Source organism: Globicephala melas, chromosome X (assembly GCF_963455315.2).
Source record: "Globicephala melas chromosome X, mGloMel1.2, whole genome shotgun sequence".
NCBI classification, from domain to species: domain Eukaryota; kingdom Metazoa; phylum Chordata; class Mammalia; order Artiodactyla; family Delphinidae; genus Globicephala; species Globicephala melas.
The window spans coordinates 119,178,242-119,194,343 of record NC_083335.1 but is presented as its reverse complement, the minus strand read 5'-3'; the positions used below and the strand labels follow the sequence as shown (position 1 = coordinate 119,194,343).

At 54.2% G+C, this 16,102-nt stretch overlaps 1 long non-coding RNA gene across 7 annotated transcripts; it reads right to left on the bottom strand.

The window, feature by feature from the left end:
- Positions 1-1,606: 1,606 nt before the first annotated feature.
- LOC132594537 (uncharacterized) lies at positions 1,607-12,038 on the bottom strand. Of its 7 annotated transcripts, XR_009560754.1 has the most exons (6): positions 11,909-12,038; positions 11,692-11,791; positions 8,916-9,271; positions 7,143-8,756; positions 6,847-6,892; positions 1,607-6,367 (listed from the first exon to the last, which is right to left on the bottom strand). It is a non-coding gene; the product is annotated as an uncharacterized lncRNA (long non-coding RNA). The 7 variants fall into 7 exon arrangements; XR_009560756.1 differs by lacking the exon at positions 11,909-12,038 and having other exon boundaries at positions 8,916-9,260; positions 11,692-11,890; XR_009560753.1 differs by lacking the exons at positions 11,692-11,791; positions 11,909-12,038 and adding an exon at positions 9,389-10,227.
- Positions 12,039-16,102: the final 4,064 nt, after the last annotated feature.

Genomic DNA, 16,102 nt, shown 5'->3' with positions numbered 1-16,102 from the left:
TTTACCCATCCATCCATCCACCTCTCTATCCATCCATTCTTCCACCCATGCATGCATCTATATCTACCTACCTACCATCTATCTATATCCATCTGTCTATCATCTATTTCTAATCCATCCATCATCTATCTCTCCATCCCTCCCTCCATCCATCCATCCAGGTTATTCAGGCATCCACCCATCCATGTATTTATCTCTATCTACCATATTTATTAATTTACTCACCACAAATAACATGGATGAGATTAATTCACAAATTTTCTGGGAGCAGATCTCTAGCTGTTCCCAGCAGACGGCTATCAGAAAAAGAAGGAGGATCTAAAACCCAAATGCGGAAGGACTTCCCTCCCTTCCGCAGAGCCTGCCTTGCAAGGCAAAGTGTCCCAGACAGTCAGAACCAGAGGGAAGAAAAGAGTTCCTGGGGCCAACAGGGGCTGCTTAGAATGAGATTTTAAAACCACTTAACTGAGTGTGCGGTCTTTCACCCAATGTTCTCCATACCTTGAAGGGTCAGCGTCAAAACTGAATTCTAGACTCACGGAAAAAGGAGGTTCTGTGAGGTCTCCTTCTGTTTCCAGCTACCCCTGGGAGAGAGGTGCCCCGTGTAACTGCATTCTTCACCGGGAGAGAAAACCATCTGAAACACTCAAGTACCCTGAAGCCAATGCTGAATGTGAATTTTAACATTTAATTAAGGTATGATTTGAATAATTAAAAAATAAAATTCAATCAATCAATCACCAGCCATCCTGGCCAGAGGCCAGCTAAGCCACTGCCCTCTCTCTGCTCCTCGACAAACAATATCTCTTAAAAGTTTGCATTTTGTTTGAATAAATTTATTTATTTATTTTTGGCTGCGTTGGGTCTTTGTTGCTCCGCGTGGGCTTTCTCTAGTTGCGGCGAGCGGGGGCTACTCTTCATTGCGGTGCGCGGGCTTCTCACGGTGGTGGCTTCTCTTGTTGCGGAACACGGGCTCTAGGCGCGTGGGCTTCAGTAGTTGTGGCACGTGGGCTCAGTAGTTGTGGTGCACGGACTTAGTTGCTCCATGGCATGTGGGATCTTCCCGGACCAGGGCTAGAACCCGTGTCCCCTGCCTTGGCAGGCGGATTCTTAACCACTGCGCCACCAGGGAAGTCCCTACATTTTTAATACCATGGACATCACTGCAATATTTTTAAGAGGCTAATGAGAAGTCAAGAGGTTTTTTATATTTTTAATATGAAACAGAACATCTTCCGTCCCTGGGAACATATTTATGAGAAGCACAACCTATTAAAGAATCACCTTTCCTTTGCATGTTAAACCTATTATTATAGTGTTATTTCCCACATGAACAGGCATGTCTTAAAAGTAATGAGAGTTAATATTTATGGACTGGTTTTTAAGCACCAGGTACTAAGTCCTTTACATGATCTGATTTTATTTTCACTACAACCCTGCAGAGTTGGTTCCTCACCCCCATGATATAGAGTGAAAGTCTATGTCCCCCCCCAAATTCATATATGGAAGCCCTAACCCCCAACGTGATGGTGTCAGGAGGTGGGGCCTTTGGGGGTGATGAGGTCATGAGGGTGGAGCCCCCCTAAATGGGATTAGTGTCCTTAGAAAAGAAACCCCAGAGAGCTCCCTCGACCCTTCCAGCAGGTGAAGACACAGCGAGAAGACACCATCGATGAACCAGGAAGAGGGTCCTCACCAGACGCTAAATCTGCCCTCGCCGGGATCTCAGACCTCCAGCCTCCAGGACTGTGAGGAATACACTTCTATTATTTATAAACCACCCAGTCTGTGATAGTTTTGCTATAGCAGCCCGAATGGACTAAAGACACCCCATTTGAAGGGCTGAGATACAAGGCTGGGACCTGCCGAGGGTCATCCAGCCTGAAGGCGGCATTTGGGTTCTGCCCACAAAGCACGTGAACTTAACCGTTCTGGGGTTCCTCTGCCCTTCCTCCCATGACTCAGACGTTGATTTACGTTGCTCTTGGAATACCCACCTCTTGGAGTTATCTTAATATTCATCAAGATACCGCTTTTATGATCATGACGTCCCTTATCAATTAACTTCAGCTGTCACCACCATGGGCACACTCTAAACATCACTTTACCATCATAATTGGAAGTCTCACACAATGTAGGATCTTTCCAACACCACCAATTAGTTTATGTTCCCCCCGTGAAAACACTTCTTGAAAAATAAATGAGCAGGACCTCCCTGGTGGTGCAGTGGTTAAGAATCCGCCTGCCAATGCAGGGGTCACGGGTTTGAGCCCTGGTCCGGGAAGATCCCACATGCCGCGGAGCAGCTAAGCCCATGCGCCACGACTACTGAGCCTGCGCTCTAGAGTCCGCGAGCCACAACTACTGAGCCTGTGTGCCACAGCTACTGAAGCCCGCACGCTCTAGGGCCCGTGCTCCGCAACAAGAAAGAGAAGCCACTACAATGAGAAGCCAGCGCACCGCAACGAAGAGCAGCCCCCGCTCGCCGCAACTAGAGAAAGCCCACCTACAGCAACGAAGACCGAACGCAGCCAAAAAACACAAAAAAACAAACAAAAAAAACACCTGGGCCCGCAGCAGTGAAAGGCCATAATCCTAACCACTGGACCACCAGGGAATTCCTAGAAATAAACATTTAACATTTAATGTGTTAAGCCACTGAAATTCCAGGGCTTCTGTGTTCCCATAGTGATTTCACTGGAAACTCGCAGCCCCTGAGCCCCGCGCTCCTCGGGGTTCCCGGATGTGACTGAGGTTTCTCCGGGGAGGAAGGGCTGCGATGGCGAGCCCCGCGGCCGCCACCCGGGTGCCCTGTGGACGGCGCACCCTCGCGCATGCGGCCCGCGGCCTCACGGAGCCCGTGTGTTCCCACAGTGATTTCACTGGATACGGTGGATGGCTTAAAACACCCCAGTGACGCTGCTCTTCTCATCTGGGGGCAGAAGAGTGCATCACACGTGATCGAGCACCTCCTCTCCTGGGCATATGTCCAGAGACAAATGAAAACTCTAATTCGAAAAGATACATGCACCCCGGTATTCACAGCAGCACTATTCACAATAGCCAAGGAATGGATAAAGAAGATGTGGTCCATATATACAATGGACTATTACTCGGCCATGAAAAAGAATGAAATAATGCCATTGGCAGCTACATGGATAGACTTAAGAGAATATTATGCTTAATGAGATGTCAGACACAAGTACTGCATGATATCACTTATGTGTGGAATCTAAAAAAATAAACCAAATGAACGTCTGTGCAAAACAGAAGCGGACTCACATAGAGAACAAACTAATAGTTCCCAGTGGGGAGAGGGAAGGGGGGAGGGGCATGATGGCGTAGGGGATTAAGAGGCACAAACTATTATGTATTAAATAAGCTACAAGGATCTATTGTACAAGACGAGGAATGTAGCCAACATTTTATAATAAAGGGAAGCGGAGTATATTAACCTGTACAAACATTGAACCACTAGGTTGTACACCTGAAACTTACATAACACTGTAAATCAGTCATGGCTCAGGAAATGGCCAATTGGCCTCAGCCTCTCTCTCCCTCCCCCTTTCCCCAACCCCTCCGTTTCCTCTCTAGAACCCAGCACCACATCACCAAAAAGTTTCCATTATTAAAGAAGCTTAGATGGCGTGAGCAACCTCAGAAATCCCTAACAAAATGGGCACTCTTTGTGCCCTGCTCTGAGCTCTTCCCAAACCCGACGGACGGCAGGTGACACCGTGCACAGCGCCCCAGGGGCGGCCGGGCAGGTGGACCCAGGGCGGCACCAGGCTTCCGACAGGCGCACGGGCAACAGCAGCTGCGCCTGGAAAAGACCAGGCGGGCAGCGCGCGCCCTGCAGGGCCGGTAGGTGGCGCCATCAGATCGCGGTAAAGGGAATCCGAGCTGCGCCGGTGCCTGCGTCCCGGGAGGCAGCCCCCGAATCACAGCTGGAGTCTGCGGGGCAGCCTCACCCCGCAGGCTGTGCTAGGTCCTCACACACGTGATGCCCGCACAGTCATCCCGCCAGGACCCTCCCCATGCTCGAAGGAAACCCAGCCAGGGTGTCACAGCCCCGCCCCGCCCAAACCCTGGGAGGCGCGAGATGCACAAGGTCAGAGGGCGATTAAAGACTAAATACCGTAAACACACTCCCAGACATAGAACACTAACGCAGGGTTACCGGAGGGGAAAGGGGAGGGGGAGGGATAAATTAGGAGCTTGGGATGAACAGATACGTATGACTGGACCTAAAATCAACAACAAGGTCCTCCTGTAGAGCACAGGGAACTCTTTTCAGTATCCTGGGACCACCTATAATGGAAAAGAATCTGAAAAAGAATAGATATTTACAGAAGTATAACTGACGCACTTTGTGGTACACTTGAAACTAACGCAGCATTGTAAACCAGCCATACTCCGATTTAAAAAGAGAGTAAATATTAGACAACGCAGAGCATAGGAGACACTTTGCCATCATGAGTTTTCTGATGCCCCAAGTGGGCACCCAAGTCTGGCTTTATACTTGGAAATTCGGAATTTGTGTTAAAGGCGGGGGAGATTTAAAAACCGCACTTCTTACACCTTTTGAGAAACAAACCATAATTATCTATTGACACTGAATGACCCCCACCGTTGTCCCCGCAAGGAAGGGTGGGGTTCAAACCCCGTAGATGAGTTGGTCTGGCTCCCCCAGCTATCTCCTTTGAAAGGGGCACAGTCCTTCCTCCCTCAAAGGGATGGGCTTTATGTAAAATATTTCCGCACACAGGAAACACCATGAAAGGGGAATCGATGAACGCATACTGTCTGTTTGTTCCCCTCTAGTCCCCCAGTCCCGTAGTTTTCCCTACTAGGGCATTCCTATAGGTTATTACCAGATACTGAATATAGTGCCCTGTGCTATACGGTAGGTCCTTGCTAGTCATCTTACATTCAGCCTGATGGTTAAGGATGAAGAGCACGTGGGCATTCCTGCCTTAAAGGATATGACGTTTTTCAAAGAACGCAAAACTGCTTGTTAAATATCCCATTGACAGAACCAGGAGGTCCTCCGGACACCTGAGTTTCCCCCGTCCCTTTGGGAGGGTGGGTGGTGTTGAGCTTGTCACAAAAGTGGGCATTTTCCTACAAGCCATCAGTGCTCTATCTTGGCGGGATTTCCCCTGGTTTTCACGGACCATCAATCTTTATCAAGCACCCACTCCGTGGGAAGCAAAGACCCCCCCCCACTCCCCATAAAAGGGCATAAATACGGATTGAAGTCAGCTCTTGTGATCTCCTAATTGAGGAGCGTTTCAAATGTTAATTGGAGGCCACAGACCTGCACGCAAGTTATAAAGGATTCCACACTCTGTCGACAGTACCCTGGTGCATGAAATACAGATGGTTACACCATCCACCTGATAAACATTTTTTAAAAGGAGACTACAAACACAACCATTCAAAAGTAAAACCCTTTCCTACGGTTCCTATAGTTGGTCACCGACCCAGAGCTGCTGCGATAAAGTTTTTTTTTTAAAGTGCTAAAGTCTGAACTTGCCATGAGCGCTGCCTTGGTTACTCTGTTACTTGATGACTACCTTTCCAATGCACTGAGTTTAATGCATCTGTCTTCTGGGACAAAGCAGTTATCCCAAGAATGTGAGGAATGTTTCCTTGTAAAGCGACCCCATTCTAAGAGGCAGATGGGCTGCAGCTGCTTCCCTTTACGGGGAAGTCTTTCTCCTATAGGCGTTTCGGTTCACAGACGGAAATGCGGTACATCTCAATTTTTAATTTCAGTGTATTGAGTGCATCCACATAAAGCCTTAGCTATTATCCACTGGGCTGACCCGTATGAGCTTTGAAAGGATTTGGACAAATTATAAAAAGGCATATCCCACAGATAAGAAAGCTGAGAGAGTAAAGGCAAGCAGAAACCACACGCTAAGAAGATGAAATGCCATCCCAGCCTTAGGGTGACATCTTGCTACTATGGAAACATCCCGTTTTAGTTCATTGGCTCCCGTGGGTTTTTACCATTTGCTTTGTTTTTTGGCCTCAATTAGCAAGTCTGTTTTCGCCTAAGCCAACATGTAGGCGAAAACCTATCATCACAGAAACCTAGCAAGATGGAAAAGGATGCTAATTTCAACACCGCCGCTCTCATCCCAAGACACATGCACCAGCCACAGAGCCGGAGAGAAAACTGACAGTTACACAAATCGAGTTGTAGGAGCGGGAATCCTGGGATCCAGGAACAGGACCCCTGACCAGGCTTCACGGGTGCTGAATACTGGCGACTCGACGTGGAAACCCAGGAGACGGGGTCCCCAGATCCGTAATCCTCCACGGGAGATGGACACGGGGGGCCGTTCGGGCAAGTTTCCTATGATAAAAACACACATGTGGGCGTTCCAAGTGATGCTGAGGGAGAAGCAATTATTATTGGATTAACTCAGGCAATTGAGTCAAGCCAGAAAAAGACACTGTCCAAAAACTCTCAGGAAAGGTGTTCTGAAAACGCTGGGCCGCCCCCAGCTTGCTCTAGGGTTACCCCAAAGACCTGTAGCCCGTTCAGGAAAATACACACATCTCTTGAACAAGCCTACCTAGAAAGAGTGGCTCGCCAGGGGCCCACAGCTTCTCTGGTTGGACCACGGCCAATGCTTGGTCAGACAGACATCAAGCCAGACAATCAGACAGAAGGGGACTGGATTCCTGATTCTCCTAGTCATGCAGGAGCCCTGGGTCATTGGGGGACCTTCCCTGCTCTTCTCTGCCTGCCCCAAACCCATGGGGTGCCCTTGCCCCTGAGTTCCCAAATGGTACCGCCAGCTCAAATGAAAACCAATCCAGGGGACTCACCTGTGGCTTACAGATGTCCGCTCATGGCTTTGCTTACCAAGACCATCTGGAGGGAAAGATTGGGAGTCTGGGGTTAGCAGATGCAAACCAGTAGATATAGGATGGATCAACAACAAGGCCCTACTGTAGAGCACAGGGAACTCTTCAACATCCTGGGATAAACCATCATGGAAAAGAATACGAAAAAGAATGTATGTATATGTATAACTGAATCCCTTTGCTGTACAGCAGAAATTAACACACGATTGCAAATCAACTCTACGTCAATAACATTAAAAAAAAATTTTGTTCCTAACCTTCCATCCAAACTCCCCCGTCGTAGTTTCTGCATCTTTCAAGTCTCCGCCCACAGGGTGGCTACCCTCTAGCACCTTTGACAGACAGTATCCATTAACAACCAGCACATGTGTGTGTGCGCATGGGCACGCAGACACACACACGCCCACACACACACCCACACACACACACACACAGAGCTTCCCGACACAGCACCGATGCTTCCTGCAGGTGGCGCCGTCTGCTGTTACAATCCACCGGGTTTTTAACAATTCCCATCGCATCCACCCAAATCCATCTCAGACCCTTCTCACCGGTCGTGACCTGCAGTCTGAAAAACAGTGCACCAAAGCCAGGATGAAGGTGTGTCGATTCATCCACGATTTCTCTCTAAAGTTCAAGTTCCCCTGTAGGGACAGTCTGGCCTGGATTTTGAGGTTGCTTTATACACTCAGTAGCAAGGAAAGGTTTTAGACAAACGTACACACGTCGGGGAAAAAAAGGAAGCCCTGATGGCTAAGAGGGGACCAATCATTGTCCGGAGGCCTGTGGTTCAGCCACTGTACCTAGGAAGAGGTTTTAGCAGCTCCTGAAATTTGATCTCGGAACCAACCACGTATCTGATTCCAAAACAATTCACTCCAGGAAGATCACAGGCACTGAAAGTTGTGTTCCTGCAGGACTTGGAAGAGGAAAACCCATGGCAGGAGTAAATAGAAATAAAAGGCAACAAGGACAATTCTGCGAGTGGAAGGAGAACGGACAGGAGCCTCCGTGTGAGAGCAGCTTTCAGATAAAGCCACGAGTGCGGGGAACGGGGGCTGAGAGCAAAAGTCAAGTAACCCACGGGCTTCCCTGGTGGCGCAGTGGTCGAGAGTCCGCCTGCCGATGCAGGGGACGCGGGTTCGTGCCCCGGTCCGGGAAGATCCCACGTGCCGCGGAGCGGCTGGGCCCGTGAGCCATGGCCGCTGCGCCTGCGCGTCCGGAGCCTGTGCTCCGCAACGGGAGAGGCCACACCAGTGAGAGGCCCGCGTACCGCAAAAAAAAAAAAAAAAAAAAAAGTTAAGTAACCCAGACGAGGGTGCACAGAGGCTGGACACGGTATGAGTTTTACGGTGCTGGGCGAGGGCATGCTTCTCGACAGAGTGACTCTTCTCTCGCCATCCACAGGACTAGCTTCCATGTCAAGGCTCCTCCGGGAATCCGATTAAGTTAAACACACACACACACAAGATGTTAACAGATGGCGACCAATCAGAACGCACCAAAGCTCACAGGAAAGCAATGTGGAAAATGCTCCCTGAACTGAGTTCATTTTCTCACGGTCAACATCCAAGTCCATTTGGTGAGCAAAGAATGGTGACATGTGTCCTCAGACACCTCCTATGCCTTCACACCAGGGCGGCTCTGGCTCTGGGCGTCGGAGAGGTTCTGCCGACAAAGTTAAGTTTAACGAAGAATGTCAGAGATAGGCTCCCCTCCCTAGCGGACCCCCAAGAAACAGGAACTCTGCGTGTGTGAGTGAGGTGGGAGTACCGGAAGCGGGGACAGGCAGCCCGTTGCCCTTCTTGTTTTGGCCCGGGGACAGCTTGAGGCTGGGAAGGCAGATGCCTTCAGAATTAGAAGCTGCAGCCCTGCAAAAAGATGCACAGTATTGCTGCTCATCAGATACTTCCTGGGGGATACCAACTGTTTGCTGTGTGTGTGTGCAGGTACTAGGCACCCCCCCCACCCCGCCAGGTGACCTTGAGAAGCCCCCTGACTGCAAATCCTGCTGGGCTGGGTCACCTCACCTGCAAGGACATTCCTTCAGCCCCTACTCCTTTCACAGACCGCAGACCCGTCCTGGCTGCCCGGAGCCGGGGATGTGGCCTCCTTCTTTGGCCCCAGCGTGGGTGGGTACCCTCCGTTCTTCCTATGCCGCACCGCGGGGAGAGCACAGTCCCCGGGGTGGGCTGCAGGAAGGGGTCCAGGGCCACTCTGGAATCCACTCCTGATTCTTTCCTGCCCTGTGTCCACGCCGGACCAGACCATCCCCTCACGATCACCGTGCACGTCCTGCCCGCATCCTCACTCGGCTGCCGTCAGAGGGGATGCTGTTTCCCGTGGGGTCAGGCCCTGTGTCCTGTGTGCAGGCTCTGAAGGTCACCTGGAGTGAGTACAGGAAAAGAGCCCCTGGCCGCCCCCCCCCCGCCCCCGAGGCACCCGGGACTCAGGGATGGAGGGCTCCCCTGCAGATGCGTTCCTCCCGTTCACAGCCCCTCACCCTGCACACATGAGGCCTTCTGACCACCCAGCCGCTGGCGTTGGGGGCCTCACGTGGTGGAGACTGGAATCGGAGCTCCTGGGTCCTGAACGCCCTATCCTCTGGGACACCGGTGGCTCTGTTTTTCGCATATCCCGAAGTTCTAGTCTAGGCCCTGGTACCCCTGTCCTGCACCGCGTCCCTGAAGTGCTGGGCTGGGGGGATTCTACCTCCTTTGCCTGTCCCTGCCGGAAGGGCCAGCGGGCATCAGCCCTAAGCGCAGCCCAGCCCGCAGGAAAGGGGTGTGTGTGTGTGTGTGTGTGTGTGTGTGTGTGTGTGAGTGTGTAGGCGGTGGGGGACAAGGTCTGGTTTGTCATCCACAAGGCCCAGCCCAGGAGGGTGGGAGACGCACGTATGGGAAGGTGGCGCGGGCGTGCGAGGCTTCTCGTCCGTCAGGGCATAAGCCCGCCTCCCCATTCCGGGAGGTCCAGCCCCGGGCTCTTCATCCATTTCCCCCAGAACGGGGCGCCCCCTTACGTAAGGGCACTCCGGTCTGAACCTGCCCCCTGCCTCTGCCCCATCGCGTCTGCACCCCGTCCTGCCCGGGTCAGCAGTGAGTTGGATGCAACCCGCAGCCCCTCCCGAGTCCAGCCAGCCAGCCGCCCTCCGGGAGAGAGGGGGCAGGAAGGGGCTGCCCGTCTCCGCCGTTGCCTCTTGCCCGCCTTCCCCGGTCCTCAGTAATTACAGCTCAGCGCCCCGGCCGCGGGCTGAGGGGCGGGCGCCCGGGAAACGGGGAGCGAGGGGGGCGCGCGGACGGGGAGCGGGCGGACCGCCGAGGCTGAGACGGAGCGAGAGGGCCGGGGCGCCGGGGCGGGAGGGGCGCGCGCGGGCCGCGGGTGGGGACGCGGCTCCCCCCCCACCCCCGCCGCGCCGCAGCCCCTCCCCGCGCGCGGCCCCGCGCCTCCCCGCCGCGCCCCCGCCGCCCGGCAGCCCCGCGCCCCACGCCGCCCGCGGACGGCCGCGCGCCGCGCCCCGCGGGGCCGGGCTTCCACCTGTCCCCGCGCGCCCGCCTTCTCGCCGCCGCCCAAGTTTGCGGGGACCTGCCGGGCGCGCCGCCTCGCCGCCTCCGTCCGCGTCCGCGTCCTCGCCCATGGCCGCCGCGCCCCCCGCGCCGCCCGCCCAGCCCCGCGGCCGCCGGGCCCGGTGAGCGCAGGAGCGCGGGCCCCGGAGCGGCGCCGGGCGGTCGGACCCCGCGCGCAGCCGCCCCGAGCAGCCGCGGCCGAGCGGCGGGCGCCCGTCCCCGGCACGGAGCACTGCGGATGAGGCGCGGGGCCGGCGCGGGGCTCCGGGCGCGCTCGGGGGTCGTGAGCGCCGCGCCCCGCGCCCCGCGCGCCCCGCCGGGGCCATGCAGTCGCTCATCTCGCCGGTGACCAAGGCGATCCTGGTGGCCCTCTTCATCTTCGCCATCCTGCTCATCCTGTACGTGATCCTCTGGTACATCTGCCGCGATGTGGACTGCGACCACGGCATCTGAGCGCCGCGGCCCCCGGGGCCCGCCGCGCTGAGGGCGCCCCCGCGGCGCCGGGCATGGGGGCGGGGCGGCCCGCCGGCGCCCCCCGCCCCGGGCCCCGCCGCGCGCCCGCCGCAGCCACCTGGCCTTGACCTTCAGGGACGGAGCGGGCAGAGCGGGTGAGTTCACTCCGGCGGCCGCCCTGCGGGGCGAGGCGGGGGCGAGCCGCAACTTCGCGGCGGGCGCGGGGTGCCGGCGCGGGACCGGCCCCGGGTGGGCGCCGCGCCCCGGCCTCGCCACCCGGGGGGAGGCGGCGGCGGGAGGGCGTGCGGAGGGCCGGCCGCCCCCCGATCCAGCCCGGCGCCTTGGGTCCGAGGAGCCGGGCGCTCCCGCCTTGGGTCGCCACCTGCGCAGCGGCCCGGGGCGGAGCGGGACCGAGCTGCCGGGCGTCCGGTTGCTGCCACGCGCTGCCGGGTCCCCAGCCGTCGGCCCGCGGGCGCGGGGACCCCGCGCGGAGGACCCCGGGCAGCCCCGCCGGGCCGTGCGGAGAGAGCGCGGCGCGGGGGGGCCGAGCGCAATCCACCGCAAAGGGACACCTCCCGCCAGCAGTGGAAAACGGGTCGAAAGCCCGGGGCGCCCTCCTCACGCCCCAGGCACCCCCGAGGGGCGCAGACCCGCGGGGATGGGAATTCCTCCCCAGTGCCCTAGCCCCCTACCCCAGAGGAGAGGGAAAGTGGGAAAGCTTTGCCCTCCGCCAGGTGTGCCGAGCAAGTTTGCGACTTAAATAAATATCTTGTTATCCAGAAAAAAATACCTCTCTCTGAACGTCTCTGTGCAGAAGGAACGCGTGAGGAAAAACACCCATCTTAGACAGGCTGCCAGTTTATGCACCTGCAGATGGCTAGGCCGTCTTCCTGGGGTAATCAGGGCAGAGGGGGATGTCTGGGTCCCGGCGGTCATGAGGGAGCCGCCCCAGCTCTCAGCAGCCCAGCTTTGTGCAATTCATGTTAGTGCATTCCTCTCCCACTAACCGTTTCCAGCCCCTGGAGGGTTAAGGAAACTGAAAGCGCAGGCACTCCTCGTCCCCCGGAATCTTTGGAAAACCCAAGGGGAGCGAGCCTGTCTGATGTGGGGCGATCAGGGTTTGTGCGCGTTGCGTGGGTTTTCTCCTGCGGTTAAAATTGGTGCGGAGTCGGAGAGTGGTCCTGCAGCCTCCAGCGCACGTCTCCAAGATCCAGTGTCTGAGGACCCGGAGGGCGGGGAGGGGAGACCCATTTTCAACATGACAAACGCTGTTTGAGGGAAGAGAGATCCGAGGACACCCCCCAGACAATGCCCCGAATGCAAATGCATTCTGAAGGCGTTCTGTGGAGCTGGCTGGGGAAACGCTCTCCTGTCACATGCATCTCTGGAGGGCCTGCCCCAGCTCCGGAGACCGGTCCCCTTCCCCTGTCCACCGCCCCCACCGCCCCCACCCCCCATCTCAAGAGCTAGAGCCTAAGATTTGCTCAGCTGGGTTCGAAACAGACCAGGCAAATACTTCTGATAAATTTCTGAAGCGCCGCGCCTTAGGTATCAGGTGAATTAGCTGCGCGAAAGGAGGTTAAAAGATTCGTGATCACATCCCCAAATATGATGCCTTGAAAACTGTCCCCCCTTCACCAGAGGAAGTACCTCACAAGTCTGCATCCCACGCACGGCACGTGAATTAGGAGCCAGAATTACAACAAACACACACACTGCGGGAGAGTGGATTAGGAAAGGGGAAGCCACCCATAGGAGGTGCCTGAGTCTCCGGTGAGCCTGGGGGAGGACATTGTGATTAGGGGCTAGTGGGGCCCATCTGGCAGGCGTAGGAAAACACCTTTACAAGGAAAAGTGCCCAGCATTACATAACTGAGACCATCCAGGGTGTCTTCCTGTGGCCGGAGGGTCGGTCCCCCACGGCTGATGGTGCTGGCCACACACACACACACACACACACACACACACACACACACACACACACACACGGGAGCGGGACCCCATTCCCATGGGGTGACGTGTCAGGTCGGTCCATGCTGGGCCTCCCTTGGGTTATTTTCCCCACACGCCATTTCAATCCCGACAGATCAGCATTGATTCCATTTCCCAGAGAATGTGCCTTCCCATCAATTAGAAACCAGCCATCTGCATATTATTTCTATGACCCATGAAATGTGTCTCCTTCGTAATCATTGCCGTCTCTGCGGAGAGGGTCATCGCAAAATCAGGACAAAAACACAGGGTCCCCGGATTCAAATTGCCAGGCGTGTGTGAAGTCGGCTGCTCTTAATGAATCCGTGAGTTAATGCTCTTGCTGTGACACGGTAATGCCCACAGTGTAGACACTCGCCCCCTCCCACCCCGACATAGACCAGGACAGAACCACGACCCTTTTAGACAAAATGAAATCACGGTCCCTCACGTTCACAGTAGCCTCTGTGATGTACAGAAGACCTTCCCAAATGGCCTTCTGGATCGACGCCAGTATTCCCATTTCAGGTACAAACCGAGGTAGTTTCTCGCCCAAGGTCATGGAGCCATAAGTGCCGAGGCGTCACTGGTGAAGGACAGAGTCATGCTCGGGGAGCTTCCGGCCGGAGAGGGGCCGCTCGGGAGACCTTCCTCTGCTTCCGTGAAAGGAGCGCCCTGTTCCCTCTTATGTCCATGCCTGCATGTTTCCACCCATCACCTCTCCAAGGGAGCCCCGAGATCCTGGGGACCCTGTGGGTGTTTACTGTCTAAAAAGAGACCGCTCAACTGCCTGAAGACAGCAACCTCTACCAAGATCATTCTCTGGAGCCCAGAAAGAACACTCCTGAATCCGGGGGTGGGGGGGTGGTGAGGCTGATCTCCAAAGGCTGGAAAGAGTGTGACAAGGTAGAAATATCTGTCCTGTCACCTTCTGAATTTTCTACGGACAAGCAACAAACCCAGAGTGCCTGCTGAAAGGAAACAACAAAATGGGGCTTCCTATAAGTAACAACTACATCTCATAGTTACGGAGGGTGTTACAAAGTACCAGACAGAGTTAAAGGGATACTATTCACATCGCATTTTATCCTTCTGACAGCAACGTGAGTCTAATGATGATTCCAGTTATACAGAACAGAAAAAAAGAGGCTAAAAGAAAAAGATTATGTAATTTTCCTAAGATCGCAAGGAAAAGAAACCAGTCACCAAGAGTCTCCAAGCTCTTACCGCGGACCTGCACACACGCTCACGTGTATCTGTAAATAAAAGCTCACCTCCGTGGCTGTGCCATTCCAAAAATTTTTAATTGTGCTTCTCTCTTCACCTCTCCCTTAGGGCTTAGGAATCATCTTCTTCTTCTAAGTTGTTTTTGATAGGTTACAAAATAACTGCTTAATATATATTTACAGGCGTTGAGCACATAGGTTTCCATTTTAAAAAAGCTTTTGACTTATTTCTTTATAAATATTGACAATCAGACATACAGATTTGAAAAAGTGAATTCAAGAGTGTGCCTAGTATATAAAATAGATAACCAGCAAGGACCTGCTGTATAGCCCAGAGAACTATACTCAATATTTTGTCATAACCTATATGGGAAAATAATCTGGAAAAGAATATATATATAGACACACACACACACACACACACACACACACACACACACACACACATATAACTGAATCACTGTGCTGTACACCGGAAACTAACACAGCATTGTAAATCAACGATAGTTCAATTAAAATTTTAAAAAGAGTGTGTCTCTATTTTTACATTTTGGAAGCTGTCAGTTAACGTTCGTAGGGCTGCACCGCGTGGCTTGTGGGATCTTAGTTCCCCGACCAGGGATTGAACGTTTGAACCCAGGCCTTCGGCAGTGAAAGCGCTGAGTCCTAACCACTGGACCTCCAGGGAAGTCCCGGACAGCACTTTTTTAATAACAGTGTCCTAATATGTTTTGAGAACACTTTTGTGTCCTACAAGGATTACGCTTTGCATCGTATATTGTGTAAAGATGCCCCAAAGCTCCCTCCTGTGCCTCCCGCCCCTTTCTTCCCCAAACTGAAGGTTTCTCCAAAGAGGCAAAGAGTGGCCGCTGGAAACCTCGGCTTCTTTCAAAGAATAGTTCATTGATGGAAGTGAGCACCTTGGGTCTGCACAGAAGCATCAGGGGAAACGGGGAAACAGAGCATCGAGGACCCAGCACGAGGGAAAAGTGATGACACTTGGAAGGACGCTGTTTGTCAATCATATAAGAAAGAACTTTGTAGCAGTGAAACTTCTTGTGGGCTGCCCCAGAAGTGGCCGGGGCTGTTTGCTTGCTGGGCAGTTGACTTTTGCTCAGGATGTGTGAGCTGGCGGGCGGGGTTGGAGAAGTAGAGTCCTGGGGTTTCATACTGTGTGAGCGGATGTACCTATCCCCCAGCTCCCGCATCCCTGAAAAGCAAGATTCTTCGGCAGAAGCAAACGTGTTACAATTCAAGACAAGTGACTTTGGGGGAGAAGAATTGGGTTTCGGAATCTGATTGTTGCTTCTGAAGCTATTTTCAGCTTCAGAAAGAAAAAAAAAAAAGGAGGCAGAGAATGTTTGTCAAGCCATCACAATGCCTCATGCAATAGCCTGTGTTCCTACTTTGTTCAAGCTCCGCTCCACAGATGTTCATCAAAGTGGTCTGCATTGCAGGTGTTTCTAGAACACGTGGGCACGCAGATCACAGAGTTCGAAGGTGTTGGCAGGTAAGGAAGACCGAGCGTCTCACCTCTTCGTTTCAAGATGCGGTATTCTCCGCGTGTCAGGCTAAATGACTTGGAGCCGCGGCTGCCAGGCCTGTGGCTGGCGGGGATGCAGGAGGCTGCGTCTGAAACCCGTACGCCGGGCTGGGATGCTGGGCTGTGCGTACAGGAATAAGGCAGCTCAGGCAAAGAGGAAAACGGTCCCCGTGGAACGTCCTAAACCCCTTCTGTGCCTCTGAGTGGCTCCATCTCTAACAGACCATGTTTCCATAAGTCACTCCCCGCCCTCCGACACAGATGGAGTCTGTGCGACATGTAAATAAAAAGGAAACAAATGGAATATAAAGCATGACCTTCCGGCCACGTGCGGTCCACGCCGAGCTCCCAGTTTCTTCCAGGGAGGGGCGTCTGTCCCCCACGGGGCGTCCGGCACGCGCATCCCCACCGTGGCGTGACAGACGTGGACCTGCCCCCGTCTTTCAGGTAGCACTCCCCCC